At 41.7% G+C, this 13,013-nt stretch overlaps 1 protein-coding gene across 9 annotated transcripts in view; it reads right to left on the bottom strand.

The window, feature by feature from the left end:
- Positions 1–13,013, bottom strand: part of ppfia4 (PTPRF interacting protein alpha 4) — an 80,685-nt gene that overhangs the window by 56,802 nt on the left and 10,870 nt on the right. Inside the window, exon 2 of one of the 9 annotated variants that reach the window (XM_061785345.1) lies at positions 2,083–2,560. The exons of the other annotated variants lie outside the window; for them this stretch is intronic. The gene's annotated coding sequence lies outside the window, so the exon portion shown is untranslated. The remainder of the gene's footprint in view (positions 1–2,082; positions 2,561–13,013) is intronic. 9 annotated transcript variants of the gene reach the window in all.

Here is a 13,013-nt window from a genome sequence, read left to right on the forward strand (position 1 = left end):
CAAGCACTAGCGTACAGGGTTGCCAACTAGGGAAGGAGATTCACTCACTGAATGTTCTGAAGTCCTCTTTCCATGCCAGTGTTGTGTTGGGCATCTTAATACTGAGGTTTGTATGAATGTACAGTAGATCTTATTTACGTTAAATTGTTCTCCTTCAGGCCACAATCTAGTTAAGACTGAATCGACAATGCCTCTCCAGCCAAGTCATGGTTAGTCAAAATTAACCTCCACAAAATGGTCACAATTCTCAACAATCAATTAATCACCATGCTGCCTTTTTTTATATATATATTTTATAATTACTTTTTATTAAACTTGACACCAATTTATCGGTTTGATCGGTATCGGCCGATAATTAGCATTTTATGCTGATCGGCTTTGATGTCATAATCCGTAAAAGACATTTACTCTGCGTCGCCATCGCGTATGAATCCAAAAGCTAGTTTATTTTTAGCCTTGTTCCGTGTCTTGTGGCGTAATACTGTAACTATCTGATGGCCAATAAAGTTTTTTTCAATCTAGTCAGCGAAAAAACACGTCGTCGGTGTGGGACTATTTTGTGGTGTCTCAGACAAACAATATGTAAGTTATTTGCAGTCTGTGCACAACTGAAGCACGTCGTGGGGAACGTCATCTAAATGCTTCAACACAAAAAAAAACAAGGAGGAGCATGCCGCGTTCAAGCAACGCAGCATGAAAAAAAACAAAAAAAACAATAAACAAAGGAAAAGCCAAACGGCCACAAACTCTGAACAACACCCGTCCATATAGCCGGGACAGTGAGAAAGTTAGAGTAAGGAAGTCATTAACAGTATTTGTTAAAGTTATTTAAGTGCAATAAAGTATTTTAATTACAGTAAGTTAGCACCCATTATTTCTGTTATGCTGATGTTGTAATGTTGATTTGACCTAAACTTATGTCAGTGGCCAATCCTTGAATGCCCCCTAGATGTCATTGATGTTTTAACTTATGTCTAAAATGCTAGAGAATACTTTTAAGATACCCAGTATACAGTACACAAGTATATACAATAAATGAACAAGTCATGTAAATAGACACATTGCTCCATCTTGTGATCGGATCGGTGATCCGTTATCGTTTTTTTTTAAACTTGCTGATCGGTGATTGGTGATCGCCCCCAAAAATCCTGATCGTGTAAAGCCTACTTTTTATTTGTTTTTATGGCAGTCTGTCAAAAATATCTCTTCACGTGAAAATAGGTTGGGGACGGCTGCATTACATGACTAACTTAAAAAATGTGAATATATCTTGTTTCCTACAGGGTTTAATTAAAAACAAGACAGAAAAGTATAAATACTGTATATATTTTAGTGATATTTAATTTCTCTTCAATAGCAAATTTGGTATTGAAGTAATCCCCAAATAATTAACAGGTAAATAGTAGTAATTGTATCGGAATACATTTTAAAGTAACTCCCCCAAGCTCTTTAATCAATTACAGTGTGCCCTGCTGAAAACATGCCTGTATGGTAAATAAAAGCTTTACCAGCATAGAGGAAACTCTGTCATTCTGTTGCACTGATTGAGTTCCAAGTTGTTTATAAAAAATAATATCAGAAATAACACCTACTGTAAGGTGAATACATTTTGATTGATTGAACCTTTATTTACTGTACAAGCAATTTTTTTAAGGTAACTGCCTTACAAATATAAATTAACCGGTACTTAATCAAATGAAGCGAAACTAAAATGAAGTAAAACTACTCTCATCCTTTGAATATACTGGATAGACATGCAGTATAAAGGGAACAGGAAGCAAAGCTATACTGTCACTTTTTGAATTGTACACAAATGATTGTAATTAATATATTGTACATTATATGGCTGTCAGCAGGTAGCATAAGAACACACACAACCTAAGAGTTATAGTTGCTTCGTCAGTATGCATTTGGTACCCGGGCCTTGAGTGGGGACTTACATGACTTATTCTCTGTCTTAATACCACCACCATCATGATCAAAAATGCAATACAACTCCACACAACTGTGCCAGACACATCAACATCAGTTCGGAATCAGCATGACGACATCACAAGACAAAAAAAAATAAAATACACTCACCAGAGATTAATGTCTGCAGACTGCTACTAACATGTTTTGCTCTGGCTTGCTCTGATCAAGGAGGCACGTTTTGCGACTGGTTAGAGCGTCTGCCTCACAGTTCTGAGGACCGGGGTTCAATCCCCGCCTGTGTGGAGTTTGCTGTTCTCCCCGTGCCTGCGTGGGTTTTCTCCGGGCACTCCGGTTTCCTCCCACATCCCAAAAACATGCATGCAGGTTAATTGAAGACTCTAAATTGCCCGTAGGTGTGAATGTGAGTGCGAATGGTTGTTTGTTTGTATGTACCCTGCGATTGGCTGGCAACCAGTTCAGGGTGTACCCCGCCTCCTGCCCGATGATAGCTGGGATAGGTTCCAGCACTCCCGCGACCCTAGCGAGGAGAAGCGGCTCAGAAAATGGATGGATGGATGAATGCTCTGATCAACCAATCAGAGGTGGGAACATTTCTGACGTTGTTGTGGACCAGCTCTCTGGCAGTCTGAAGCAAAGTTGAAATATTATTGGTAAGAAACAGTCCCACTGCTAATATAGTTTACATTGGCCAGTGCTATTGATTTCGAAGGTCCTTCGCAGATTAGATTGACATGGCAGCACAGGGGCTGAAATCAGATTGGACAAAAAAAAAAAAAGGTCTAACATCCACATTACCCGTACTGGTACAAGGTAGATGTTCAATTTCAACTTCTGAGGTTATCAAATAATGTTATTTGACATCCAATGAGTATGCTTTTAGTCTAAAACGAGAGTAAGGGCAAAGTAAATGAAAGGGCTGTTGGAGTGTGGAATTGAGGGCAGGATAGGACAGCCGCAGCCATGGAGGGAGAGGAGGGCAGCTCAGTGCACGTTGAGGCACGCCACATCAGAGCCCCCATTATTCTAATGGGGCGCCGCAATGCTTACTGACCCTCATCCTCATCATCCGGTGAACAGCAGTTATTCATATAATCAAAATATGGGATTTCAGGCTATAAGAATTTGAAGGTGCCAATGGCGACACAATATGCAGTACTATTGAAAGAAAGTCTGTGTGCTTGCATCACACACACACACACACACACACTACGATGGGGACATGGTGCCTAGTTTAATGAGCTGATTAGGGACGCTTCATTGCACACATGCAATTGCGAAAGGACATATTTGCGCACAAACATACACTGCCCACCTTATGGAGTCAGAGCAAAGCTGTGTGAGTGAGCAAAGAGATATGAAGCGTTATCTGACAGGCCGATAGCTAACTAATAGGCCTCTCAGCGAGGACGCTTACAGCGAACCCCGCTGATAAGGCAGAGAGCGAGAAAAGGCGAGACGCCAAGACACGCGAGTGGATGTAAGGAGAGACAAGCTTGCATGAGGGGAGGACACAACGTCGTTGGATGACGTGGAAATTTGATCTTCACAGTCTGCGTGTGTTTTTTAAAAGTGAGATCCTAGTGTGTGCGTGATTGTAGGGGGTAAGAAAATGGATGTCAGAAGCAAGACATGTTGTACGTAGTACAAACAGAACCTTCATTTAATACTGAGACCAGACCATCTTAGTGTCTTTCTGCTAACATATGTGGTTTAAAATATCTTGGTATTTTCTCGAGGATGCAGAAGTGGGAGTGAGTCACGTGTAAATCTCAAGTCTTAATCTTCAAGTGTCAAGCAGGTAGATACTGTCAAGCTCCAACAAAAGCTCCTGAAGACCAAAGTAACAGGTCAACATGAGGCTGCAGGGTGTGCCCGCTATGACAAAGTGGTGTATTGAGTGTGCCCGCGAGTGCACAGCAAATGAGCAACACCTCATCGGTCACACATCTTCCTTGGTTGCAGTGTTTTTTAAAAAAAAATAATATGGGTACAAACTGGGGCAAGAGAGGGATGTTTTTTTTCACAGATAATTTTACTAATATACTACTGTAAGATTTATACTGCCAGTTTTAATAACTATGACAAAAAGTGTGACTCGAGTCAGTTCATTTGACTCAAGTCCCCAACTCTGCAAGAATGCATGTATTTCTTTGAGTAAATCCATAGTTTGGCCTATGCAGCAAAGTTGGTGCATGTCATCTTGTATTTATCACAGACGACCCTCAGAACATGGATTAATTTGGTGTGTGACCGGCCATGACACTGCTTTCAAGTGGCTATCTTATTCGCATCAGCAGAGAGACTTGAGTGTGCGAGCAGCAGTCATCGTGCATGTTTATTCCCATGCGGCTGTGTGTGAAGGATGTATCAAGCCAGTTGCACACCGTCTGGGCAATTTAGCAATGATGACGCTTTACTTGTAGAAATTGCAGTCCATACTCTCCCATCTAGTTATTACTCTGCTTTACAATTTTTAACACACAAATATAAAACTGACAATTTAAGAATTACTGTACAACCTATGACAACTGGATTTTAGTTTTTTGTTATTGAGGGTTGTAATCCCACCACACAAGTGTACTAGTGATGGCAACATGGAAACTGAAAACAAGAAATGTAATACATTGCAACAAGGGAAAAGCGGTGTCACTGTGAACATCATTTGTTCAAAGTTAAAGTTGAGAATACATTTTATTGATGTTCAACATGTTTTTTCTCTTGTATGACAAAATTAGTGACGCAACGAAATTTCGGCGGCCGTATCGTTTCTCCGGAAATCAGCCCAAAAGTGCGTTTTTTTAGACCGAAAGACTTTTATCACCGAAATAAAACACCCGAAATAACATATTGTTAATGCTGCTAAATCATAGCTTTGCTGCGGCCGACGCGCGAGCTTGTACACTAAATATTTAAAAATTTTGCTATTAACAAGCAGCGGCACGGTGAGCGACTGGTTAGAGCGTCTGCCTCACAGTTCTGAGGACCGGGATTCAATCCCCGGCCCCGCCTGTGTGGAGTTTGCATGTTCTCCCCGTGCCTGCATGGGTTTCCTCCCACATCCCATAAAAATGCATGGTAGGTTAATTGACGACTCTAAATTGCCCATAGGCGTGAATGTGAGTGCGAATGGTTGTTTTGTTTGTATGTGCCCTGCGATTGGCTGGCAACCCCGCCTCCTGCCCGATGATAGCTGGGATAGGCTCCAGCGCGTCCGCGACCCTAGTGAGGAGAAGCGGCTCAGAAAATGGATGGATGGATTAACAGCAATGCGCATCGGGCTTTGCTGACTATGTAGTTCAATGGATTGGGGCGCTGCGTCATTATTTTACACACGGCCTACAGTCACGGTTTGATAATGACATAGTTGTGCACCATAAATCAACCATAGTTGACAGTTAAATAAGGCCACATTCAACTAACAAACACATTAGCAACAAAAATGAACGTCTTTTGTTCCGTCAATAATTCAAATTTGCATGTGGCAATGAAATTTGGGAACCGCGTGTCTTTACCGTTATTATGCTAGCCAGTGGCTAGACCAAACTGTAGCTACCCTATTGTCGCCCAACCTTGCTGCTTTCCGCTACTCAGGTGGAATGCTTGTTGCATGCTATGTATTTACGTCACCACAGCTATCTACGAGCTGCAGCTAACGCGACTAAATATGATGCAGAGTCGCGGAGGCGAAAGAACATGCGTATTGCGTCCGTTGTCAACGCAGCGTTACTAATAATTGCCTCCATGACAGCAAATAAACTAAATTTTTATAACTATCGTTATCACGGACAGCACGTGGTTAACTGGTTAGCAAATCTGTCTCACAGTTCTGAGGACCCGCGTTCAAATCCGGCCTCGCCTGTGTGGAGTTTGCATGTTCTCCCGTGCCTGCGTGGGGTTTCTCCGGGTACTCTGGTTTCCTCCCACATTCCAAAACATGCATGGTAGGTTAATTGAAGACTCTAAATTGCCCATAGGTGTGAATGTGAGTGCGAATGATTGTTTGTTTGTATGTGCCCTGCAATTGGCTGGCAACCAGTTCAGGGTGTACCGCGCCTCCTGCCTAATGATAGCTGGGATAGGCTCCAGCACGCCCGCGACCCTCGTGAGGAGAAGCGGCACAGAAAATGGATGGATGGATGGATAATGTTAAATTTTTTGTATAAAAAGCGCTTACAAATTCAGTTTGATTTCTAAGGGTTTTGGCTGTGAGCTCCCCAGTTTCGGTCGGTGAAGAATTTACATTTCGGTGCATCACTATTTAAGATATTACGAAAAGATTTCCTATACAGTGGATAAAGGTTTTATAATGTTGATGGTTTTCCCCTGGAACTTATTATTTCCATGATTCCCTATGAGAAAAGTGGATTCTAAATACGAACAAAACAGCAGTTGACCAGCGTCACAGAATGGAGTGTTAAACCTTAAAGGTTCTATGGTATCTTGCAATCATTAACTGCAAAAATACATGTAATGGCTTACAAACCACATAATGCACACACAAAAATAGAGCAGTCTTTTGCTTGAGAAACCATAAACACAAATCCACTTTTTATAGAGGAAAATAGTCAATCGTTAACTAGCTAAATAAACTGTATGTGTTCTAACTGTGTCCATCTCCTAAATCCTCTATTTTACTTGCATGTCACGCTCTCAGAGAGCGTGTGTGTGTGTGTGTGTGTGTGTGTTGCGTGTGTGCGTGTTAGCAGAATGGGGACTAGTGAGGGGTGCTTTGCCGCTGACAAATTATATTTCATGGAGCACATTTAGCATTATGAAGTTTTTTAAATCCCTTTAAAGGTTCAGCTATGGACTTTAGCCTCTGATGCGTCAGTTTTTGAATTTTCTGGTAGAAAAAAAGGGGGGTCTTGAAGATGTGTATGTACTGTATGTACTATATACAGTACGTTTCTATAACCTATATACAACAACGACGCATCCGTATGCAGACGTGTGTAGAGTAGCCAAATATTGTGCTCAAGTAAGAGTACTGTTACTTTAGACTAATATGTCAAGTAAAATTAAAAAGTAGTCCTCCAAATAATTAATTGTAATAGTAAGATTAAGAAAGTACTCAGCAAAAAAAACTACTTAAGTACTGAGTAACCAGTGAGTAACTTCTGATTTTTTTTTTTTTTTTAATTGGAGCTGGAATGTCATAGAAAAAAAAAAAAATAACTGAATAAAATATTAGCATGCAAATTCAGATATTGCTGAACGATAGTCACTTAGTCTAAAACATCCATCCATCCATTTTCTGTACCACTTATCCTCACTAGGGTCGTGTGCTGGAGCCAATCCCAGCTATCTTCGGGCGAAGACGGGTCGCCAGCCAATCGCAGAGCACATAGAAACAAACAACCATTCACACTCACATTCACACGTAAGGGCAATTTAGAGTCTTCAATCAACCTACCATGCATGTTTTTGGGACGTGGGAGGAAACCGGAGTGCCCGGAGAAAACCTACGCAGGCACGGGAGAACATGCAAACTCCAGACAGGCGGGGCCGGGGATTGCACCTCAGAACTGTGAGGCAGACGCTCTAACCAGTCGTCCACCGTGCCGCGAGAGAGAGAGAGTGAGAGAGAGAGAAAGAGAGAGACCAAGAGAGAAAACAACCATGTTTTATAGTTACTTGTGACCATAAAATAGAGCTAATGTTGCCATATGCACAGCCAAACCAACAGCAAAAACATCTGCAACTTTCTCAAGATAGAAGTGGGCTGAATTATGAAATTTGCTGAAGTTTGGGCAGTGGCAAAACTACACTGGATGTTAAAGCTGTGTTTTTTTTGTACACCATAATGTAAACACGAGTCACTCACTTTCATTGGCCTGCGAACCCCAATAGAAGACTTTGTGTGCGGACATGTGACTTTCTTGTGTTGTTTGATTGGTGAACTTGAGTCAAACAGCACTGTGATAATTACGGTGAATTGGCGCAACAACGCCATACGCGGAAATTGAAAATGAAAGTCTAAAAATAGATTGCGCACGTAATTATTGAAAGTAGCGAGTGTCATGTAGATTATTGTTCCAGAGTAAAAGTACCATTTCTTCTTACCATAAATACTCGTGTAAAAGCAAAAAGTATGCTTCATTAAAACTACTCTGACAAGTACAATTTATCCAAAATGTTACTTGAGTAAATGTAACAGAGTAAACGTAATGCGTTCCTACCCACCTCTGTCAGTATGCGGTTCCACCCTTAGTTTTAAGACATGGCAGTTATTCTCAGCCTTACCAGAGCACATCCCATATCTCTGGAGACTGAATCTGTTTCGTTTCAGTCTTACTACTCAGCCTTTCTAAATCTATATTGTATATCTTTCTCTCTCTCCCACTGTCCTCACTTCTCCCTTGAGCTCCCATGATGCAGAGGGGACAAATTGATGCCCCGCTGAGCTAAATGTGCCTGGTGCTGAGAGCCAGATGGCACTGGCACAGGGACAGAGGGAGTGAAGGGTGGATGCTACAAAAAGATGGCACGCCGAAGCCATGGTGTGACAGGACAGCATGGTGGTGATAGCTATGTACAATTAGAATCCATTAGTACTCAGGGGGCTAAAAGCTGTGCGACCTGGTCAGACAGCACTTCAAGGAGATCTTCAATCAAACTGAATAGTTACGAAGCAGAGAGAGGATTGCAAGCTGATGAGAAGAAGAGAGTGACACATTATGTAAAGCTGTCAAGAAGAAGAGAAGAAGCTGATGCTAGTCGGCTGCTGCTGCAAGAGATACAGTATGTACAGGAGATACTGTAAGTTGTAGTAACACTCTTGAATCACTTCACTATATCATGGGTGACAACCATTTTTGTTAAGCGCAAGCCTCACTCCTGTAAGTTGAGAGCAGAAAGTATGTGAGCCCTTTGGAATTTCATAAATTTCTACATATATTGGTCATCAAATGTAGTCTGATCGTCATCTGAAATCACAAGACTAAACAAAGAGTCTGCTTAAAAAAATACCACATAAACTATTATATTTGTTTCCCTTTTTTTTATAGAGCATAACGGTAAACATTCAGAGGACTGAGAAGAAAAAGTAAGTGAACCCTTCAATTTAATAACTGGTTGACCCTCCTTTGGCAGCAATTATCTCAATCAAACTGTCATGAGCTATCCTTGTAGTTCCTGTTTTGAAGCTTGGGTGGCGCTTTGCGCCCCTCTCGCTCTCTCTCTCTCTCTTTCTCTCTCTCTCTCTCTCTCTCTCTCTCTCTCTCTCTCTCTCTCTCTCTCTCTCTCTCTCTCTCTCCTTTCCCTGTAATCAGCACCACCTTGGCCGCGCACCTGTTTTCAATCAGCCGTCATCATCTCCGCCTGCATAAAAGCTTCCCAGATCCTGGAAACCCTCGCCAGAGTATTAACATTCAACCGTAGTACACCGGCCTAGTACTTCCACGTAAGCTACGCCTTGTTCTGATTTCCATGTTCTTCCTTGTCGTCAGTGCTCCTTCCGTGTTCCCCGCCTTGCTGATCTCTTTCACCACGCCGCCAAGCCATCCACCTGCTCACGCCACCGCCTGCCACACATTCCCCATCTTGACGACCCGCCATTACGCCTCAGAGGTCCAATTCCCAATTCCTTTTCAATAAACTATTCACCACAAACTTCTCAGCCTCCGCTTGCTTCTGGATCCAGTTACAATGGATACCTTCGTATCGTGACACAAACGTTTCCTGTATTTGCAGATCAGATGTGCACAATGATCAGTATGAATTTTGGACCGTTCCTCTTTATAAAACTGTTGCAGTTCAGATTCCTGTGATGTCTCGTGTGAATATGTCTCTTGAGGTCATGCCACACCATCTCAATCGAGCTGCCACTCGAGTGATAACAAACGGCGCAATTAAGATACTCTAATGCTTTCAAATGTGAGCAAGGAGAGCCACATTCACAGATGCACTTTCAACTCTTTATTGTCAAACACGCAAATACAAAACGCCACCTCGTGAATAGCTAATTGAAACAGGATGTGGCAAAGCCAATATAGCCCACGTTCACCACGCTGGTGAATCAAAATTCCTGCATCAAAACTCAAAAGCCCTTCCTGTTAAACTGGACGCGCTCATTCTGCTGTGCGTGAACGGCGTTAGTGGCCACATATTCCCAATGATGAGGACTGGCTAAGTGTGGCTAAAAGTTTAGCCACATAAACACACATGCTGTTGTGGCTAACTACACACAAGTTTCGCTAGGGGATTTTTATACTGTTTAGCCACATTGGCTAAGAGGTTTTATGACCCAGTACCAACCCTGCTCTCAAGAAGCTGCTGTTGGCCACAACTCGCGCCCAGAAACTCACCGGTAGACTAACCAGCCAAGTTGCTCCTAACATCACCCTTAAATGTACACATCCCAAAAGAAAGGATACTACAATATGTACAGTAATTACATTTTTAAAAATCTGTTAATTTATTTACATTTTGTTATGTTTTTATATAATATGTTGTCCTTTTTCTTTATTAAAGTAAGTAGTTATTAAGAGTAAACTGAGTTACGAGCTTGGTCACAGAACAATATTAAACGAGCAAATCGAGGTATCACTGTATGCAGTGGACCCCCGCCATTCGCGGCGGATAGGAACCAGACTGGACCGTGACTTGCAAAAATCTGAGCAAAATTGCCGACCATTAAAGTAGCATTAAAGAATCCAAAATAAGATAAACAAACAACAAGCATTTTCGGGATCGGTAGCACCCCAAAAAACAAAAAAACAAGGAAAAATGGTGGGGGGGGGGGGAAATGGGTTAATGCAAATAGGTTAATCTGCAGGTGCTGAACCGCGAGTATGTGGGGATCCATTGTACTCCTATAATCTTCTCTCTCATAGTAAATAATGGACAGAAAACCTGTTCTAGGGTTGAACTGTCCTCATCAATAACTTGCAAGCTCACCTTAAACGTTGACGTGTGACACAGTGATTAATGTTCAAAGGGCGATTACAGCTTTTGCTTGCTAGGTGGTCCACATCACATAATGAAATTAAAGTATCTGCATTATGGTGATTTGTATTTACTGCTATGGCTTAAAAGTTCCCTAGAGTTGACAACTACTGGGTGAGCCTAAAGCACAAAACATATGTATAGTCTACATTGTACCTTACAGGTAGCAAAAGCCATAACTTTAAACATTTGTGGTAGAATAGTGTAAAAATGCAGATAGCATCTCAACAAGGCCCTTGAGAAAATTTTTATGTCCTTTTGTCTTGTCTTCTCATGTTGTGTCCCTTCCCTCTTGCTGCCTCTCTCTCTTCCTCTAACAGGGTTTCTTGGTGGCATTCAGCTGCTCACTTTACGCTCCACTTTGCTCTGCATCAACCCAAATTTCCCTGTTTGTGGCTTATGTAACACAGCGAAAACATTGGGCATCGGCAGCACACCAATGGGAATGATCAGATTTTTTTAAGTGACTGCTCTCACCCTCCCCAATATTGTCCTATTAGGCTGACTCTGCCAATCATGTGTAAACAACACTTGCCGTGGGCATGCTCCCTCGCTCACTGACTCTGACATATCAATAACACATTGTAACATTTGGAAACAGAGAATGTTTCTTCGACGCTAGTTCATGGGATGACCAGATGCTCCCAAACCACCTACGTCACTTTGGCTCCTCTAGAGTGGCTAGTGCCTTATCTGTCAATCAGTGAAATTTTACATCTGTTTTCTAATACTACACGGAATAAATCTTATGCATGGGTGTTTGACAATAATGCCATCCCTTTACCACTATTTCTGTAGAAAAACTAATTTTGTTAAGCTGGCAGTCATATTGGTAGCCTGGCCAAGCACTGGCGTATGTTTGTTTTCCAGTTAGCCATACGTCACTTCTAGCTGTTAGCTGCCTGCCAAAATGACAGTGTCTGGATAATGTACAGCAAAGCAAAGTCCTACCGGAAAGGTAGGAACTGTATTTCTTTGCAGAGCCAAAAGGGAAGCCTATTCTTTCTTATGACACACCCATTTTAACACTTCCATCCTGTAGCATCGTTTCAACTCAAAATTAGCATGGATGATAGCAAACTTCACAAGCACAAAGTATCTATATATATATATCTATATATATATTTAATAACAGCCTTGTTTTCTGGTGAAATTAGCTATAATGTGAGATAATAGAATCGGTTAATAAAGGCTTCCTATTTTATTCTCTCACAGTATAGCTAATTTCACCAGAAAACAAGGCTGTTATTAAACATGCTGAATAAACACTACAAAACTTACACTGGTTAATCGTCATCTACGGTGGCCTAAACATTTCCGATCCAGATATTAAACCTCTTGTGACATCTGGATTGTGTCACTGACGCATCAGCGAGCCTCTCGTCTCATGTCAGCGCAGCCGAGGCCAACGTGCCTGCTGTCTGCCAGCTCAAAACGCTACCGGCAAGTGGAAAATAAGGGGTAAAATGCTGTAATTCGAATTAGCTCTGACTCAGTGCGCTCTGAGCACATGAGCACAGTTAAGGTACAAAACAAATGCACCTCATTTACCAGCCCAACCATCTTAAAAATAGTATGCGAAGCGGGGGCATTGGTTTTCTCTTTGCATCGTCACGGCAACAACAACGCACGTAACCTGCTTTTACTCCAGGTGTGAGAAGTTATTATTTCATTGCAGACTAATGAACCTATTTTCAAAGCATACTTAAAGTTTAAAGTAAACAAACAGAGGAACTGCTTTTTGTTGTTCTCCAACCATTGTTATAGTTTGGGAATTTGAATTCACCACACAATCTTGCATCATATATGGAATATTATTTTCACCAACCAACAAGCATTAGTCAAGCAAATAATGAAGAAAATGTAAAACTGTTTTGCACATCTTTTGGACTGCACGGTACCTACTCGGCTCGATGCGGAGCTACAGTACTTGCTATTGGCACTTTTCCATTGGCAGAAAAGACTAACATGAGTTACTTTTTTTAGATCAGGTAAACGAGTCCAATCCATATTGAGAAGCAGGGTATAATTGCAGCGCACTACTTGGTAGAAACATGGCTATTGAATCCTGAAACAGAAATGGAAAGAAGGGGGAAGGACAAGGCACACTTTTTTTCAGGAGAGATACTGGC

The sequence above is a fragment of the Phyllopteryx taeniolatus genome, chromosome 9, assembly GCF_024500385.1.
Source record: "Phyllopteryx taeniolatus isolate TA_2022b chromosome 9, UOR_Ptae_1.2, whole genome shotgun sequence".
NCBI lineage: Eukaryota > Metazoa > Chordata > Actinopteri > Syngnathiformes > Syngnathidae > Phyllopteryx > Phyllopteryx taeniolatus.